This window comes from Schistocerca americana, unplaced genomic scaffold (assembly GCF_021461395.2).
Source record: "Schistocerca americana isolate TAMUIC-IGC-003095 unplaced genomic scaffold, iqSchAmer2.1 HiC_scaffold_815, whole genome shotgun sequence".
Lineage (NCBI taxonomy): Eukaryota > Metazoa > Arthropoda > Insecta > Orthoptera > Acrididae > Schistocerca > Schistocerca americana.
The window spans coordinates 10,001-15,000 of NW_025726583.1; the positions used below are offsets into that span (position 1 = coordinate 10,001).

Genomic DNA, 5,000 nt, shown 5'->3' on the forward strand with positions numbered 1-5,000 from the left:
ATCGGTATTGACGACTAGACTGATTCCTTATAATCATTTGCCATACACCGGTGGAAGCTGCCGAGACGAGTAACTACATAGCGGGCTCGCCGTGTCACTAATGTACAGAGATACAACAGTTTCGACTGGAACCGGATTAAACGTATACACGGCGCTGATTAGTAATAGATAGAGCCATCAGAATACAGATAATGTATACAACTGTCCGTATACATGCTGAAAGACTCTGCTCACAATCACAACCACACGTCAGCCACACACCCTTATCACGCACTACTCTCTGCCTGTAACACGCACACAGACAATATGTAAGCACCAGCATGGAACAACACCCAGTGCATCCTCTCCGCCACATTAGACAATCCACACTGTCATAACCAGACTGGGAGGTCCACTCAGAAAACAGAATATCCCACCCACCCGACAACCACCATTGCTCAGCCAAGCCACCAACACCCACACATGTCCTACACAGGGGTGCACCCAACATCACAATACTGCCTCCTCTCACAGCACACAAACAATGGCAGGAATGAAAGACACAGGTCTGCCACAAGCATGGAATGAGAGCGCCGCCTGTCATGAGCCAAAGGTGCATCCTGACGTGGCAAATCAGATGATGCCGCAGGCATCCACTTACTATAATCACAATCAACAAACCGGCCGCCCCGCCCCGCCCCCCATTAAACCTTTCCTTACAACAATGTGTACCTTAACCTAACCTATATCGTACCGTAACCTAACCTATATCGTACCGTAACCTAACCTATGTCGTACCGTAACCTAACCTATGTCGTACCGTAACCTAACCTATGTCGTACCGTAACCTAACCTATGTCGTACCGTAACCTAACCTATGTCGTACCGTAACCTAACCTATGTCGTACCGTAACCTAACCTATGTCGTACCGTAACCTAACCTATGTCGTACCGTAACCTAACCTATGTCGTACCTTAACCTAACCTATGTCGTACCTTAACCTAACCTATGTCGTACCTTAACCTAACCTATGTCGTACCTTAACCTAACCTATGTCGTACCTTAACCTAACCTATGTCGTACCTTAACCTAACCTATGTCGTACCTTAACCTAACCTATGTCGTACCTTAACCTAACCTATGTCGTACCTTAACCTAACCTATGTCGTACCTTAACCTAACCTATGTCGTACCTTAACCTAACCTATGTCGTACCTTAACCTAACCTATGTCGTACCTTAACCTAACCTATGTCGTACCTTAACCTAACCTATGTCGTACCTTAACCTAACCTATGTCGTACCTTAACCTAACCTATGTCGTACCTTAACCTAACCTATGTCGTACCTTAACCTAACCTATGTCGTACCTTAACCTAACCTATGTCGTACCTTAACCTAACCTATGTCGTACCTTAACCTAACCTATGTCGTACCTTAACCTAACCTATGTCGTACCTTAACCTAACCTATGTCGTACCTTAACCTAACCTATGTCGTACCTTAACCTAACCTATGTCGTACCTTAACCTAACCTATGTCGTACCTTAACCTAACCTATGTCGTACCTTAACCTAACCTATGTCGTACCTTAACCTAACCTATGTCGTACCTTAACCTAACCTATGTCGTACCTTAACCTAACCTGTATTGCGCCTTAACCTAACCTGTATTGCGCCTTAACCTAACCTGTATTGCGCCTTAACCTAACCTGTATTGCGCCTTAACGTAACCTGTATTGCGCCTTAACGTAACCTGTATTGCGCCTTAACGTAACCTGTATTGCGCCTTAACGTAACCTGTATTGCGCCTTAACGTAACCTGTATTGCGCCTTAACGTAACCTGTATTGCGCCTTAACGTAACCTGTATTGCGCCTTAACGTAACCTGTATTGCGCCTTAACGTAACCTGTATTGCGCCTTAACGTAACCTGTATTGCGCCTTAACGTAACCTGTATTGCGCCTTAACGTAACCTGTATTGCGCCTTAACGTAACCTGTATTGCGCCTTAACGTAACCTGTATTGCGCCTTAACGTAACCTGCATTGCGCCTTAACGTAACCTGTATTGCGCCTTAACGTAACCTGTATTGCGCCTTAACGTAACCTGTATTGCGCCTTAAGGTAACCTGTATTGCGCCTTAACGTAACCTGTATTGCGCCTTAACGTAACCTGTATTGCGCCTTAACGTAACCGATATTGCGCCTTAACGTAACCTATATTGCGCCGTAACGTAACCTATATTGCGCCGTAACGTAACCCACATTGCCCCTTAACGTAACCCACATTGCCCCTTAACGTAACCCACATTGCCCCTTAACGTAACCCAACACACGTTGGGCCTTAACCCAACACACGTTGGGCCTTAACCCAACACACGTTGGGCCTTAACCCAACACACGTTGGGCCTTAACCCAACACACGTTGGGCCTTAACCCAACACACGTTGGGCCTTAACCCAACACACGTTGGGCCTTAACCCAACACACGTTGGGCCTTAACCCAACACACGTTGGGCCTTAACCCAACACACGTTGGGCCTTAACCCAACACACGTTGGGCCTTAACCCAACACACGTTGGGCCTTAACCCAACACACGTTGGGCCTTAACCCAACACACGTTGGGCCTTAACCTGCTCTGTAATTGTCATACGACGCGTTAAATTAGTGTAGTGTTGCCTAACTGCAACCCCCGCAATATAGTTTGCTACTCGCACTGCCCGGTCCCCAGTGTATCGCTTCATGTTAAACACCTTGCAGCTATACACTGTAATGTGGATGGCAGCAGGACGTACATGCTCAATGCCCTTTGCAGTTGTTCATTGGCATTTGCAGTTGTTCATTGGCATTCGCATGTGCGAAGCACTTAGCCTACGCTGTGGTACGGCCTGTGTCAACTGTCCGCTGATGTTGTACGTCCAAATCACACACTGTACTGCACATTGGTCCTCATGTACTGAATGATACATCGTGGTACATGTGACCGTACAACGACTGCGCCAACAACGGCGAACCATGCGGTCCAAATGTTGTGCACTCAGCTACGTGTCGTCTCCCTATAAGAGCTGGATTGCAGTGTGGTATGCCCTGGATGGCGATCAGCATGAGCCGTCTGTTGATGTAGTGGCGCGTGTTGTCAGACGTAGTCGTCTCTTCTCACACACCGTGATAGCATGGTGCACTGCGTTCCACATCTGCGACATGCGACAGAGGCCGGTTGACAGTCGTTCGCGCAATGGACATCGCATACGTACGGGGGCCACCTTCCACGTGTTCGCGAAGCGTGCACATGTTGTTGCGTGTATGTGGGCAGACATAGTGTGTCGTGACACCTGACACAGGCATGCAACAATCGTTGAATTTGCAAATGGCGATGGACGCCTACGTTTGCTGGTGACGTTATGCAAATGAACAACTGGTAAACCGTTGTGGTGCGGTTGTTCTCGCTAGAGGTGAATCAGTGATGGCGACGATCGGTTGAGCTACCAACCGGTTGTTCCAGCGATACCCACCATGCCCACGAACGTGAATGGCATCTGGGTGTGAAGCGATACGCGGCGGTGGCTGGGTGGGACCGTCCCCGGCCGGTGAGGGGGGGCCTCCCGGCGTGCTGGCCGCGCGGTGCGTGGGCGCACGCGCTACAGCCGGCTGGTGGGGGCGGCCAGTGGCAGGCGCGCCGGCCGACGGAGGCGGCAGGCGGCGCAGCTGCGCGCCGGCGCACCCTGCACGCGGCGCCGTGCGGCCAAAGTAGGTCCTCGCGGGCCCGGTGCGAAGCGCGGTGGACATCTGCAGTGTGCTGGTCCGATTGAGGACTGTGTGCGCTGAGGATGCGCCGCCGCCCGGCGCTCGGCGCCGCGACGCCGTCTGCTGCTCGGTCGCCTCTGCGGTTCTCGCAGGTGGTTTGTATCGCAGCTGTGCGGACGTGTTGGCGCGTGCGCTGTGCTGGGAGAGTTCGCTTCGGCACCCAAGTGGGGCTTTTGTCCTTCTGTGGCGCTGGCGTTGGAGCTGCCGGTCACCGTAGGTGGCGCGTGTTGTCTCCCGCCGGCAATGCCACGACAGCACGCTCCCGGGCCTCTGTCGGCAGCGGCAAGCTCAGTTGGGAGCACGGGTGGTCGCACCTAAAGCGTCTACTCGCCAAACTCCGGGCGATTGCGCCTCTCTCGAACCCGACCAAGTACTTAGGACGGCGCTGCGCGCCGCCGGGACCTGAGAGGGTTTCGAGGTGTATTGTGCAGGGGAGCTCAGCCTCCTCCTGTTTGCAGAATAATTGAGCGGACGCTTGCGTGTTCGCGCGGGCCCCCGGGACACACTCCCGGGCGGCCGGCTGCTCAGCTCTAGTTGACGCAGCTCCCTGGTTGATCCTGCCAGTAGTCATATGCTTGTCTCAAAGATTAAGCCATGCATGTCTCAGTACAAGCCGCATTAAGGTGAAACTGCGAATGGCTCATTAAATCAGTTATGGTTCCTTAGATCGTACCCACGTTACTTGGATAACTGTGGTAATTCTAGAGCTAATACATGCAAACAGAGTCCCGACCAGAGATGGAAGGGACGCTTTTATTAGATCAAAACCAATCGGTCGGCTCGTCCGGTCCGTTTGCCTTGGTGACTCTGAATAACTTTGGGCTGATCGCACGGTCCTCGTACCGGCGACGCATCTTTCAAATGTCTGCCTTATCAACTGTCGATGGTAGGTTCTGCGCCTACCATGGTTGTAACGGGTAACGGGGAATCAGGGTTCGATTCCGGAGAGGGAGCCTGAGAAACGGCTACCACATCCAAGGAAGGCAGCAGGCGCGCAAATTACCCACTCCCGGCACGGGGAGGTAGTGACGAAAAATAACGATACGGGACTCATCCGAGGCCCCGTAATCGGAATGAGTACACTTTAAATCCTTTAACGAGTATCTATTGGAGGGCAAGTCTGGTGCCAGCAGCCGCGGTAATTCCAGCTCCAATAGCGTATATTAAAGTTGTTGCGGTTAAAAAGCTCGTAGTTGGATTTGTGTCCCACGCTGT

At 51.6% G+C, this 5,000-nt stretch overlaps 1 non-coding gene across 1 annotated transcript in view; it reads left to right on the forward strand.

Moving 5' to 3' along the window:
* The first annotated feature begins 4,329 nt into the window (after positions 1–4,329).
* The window catches only part of LOC124591237, a 1,910-nt gene continuing 1,239 nt past the window's right edge, over positions 4,330–5,000 (forward strand). Inside the window, exon 1 of the ribosomal RNA XR_006977064.1 lies at positions 4,330–5,000. This exon is cut by the window's right edge and continues 1,239 nt beyond it. This is a non-coding gene — a ribosomal RNA (small subunit ribosomal RNA).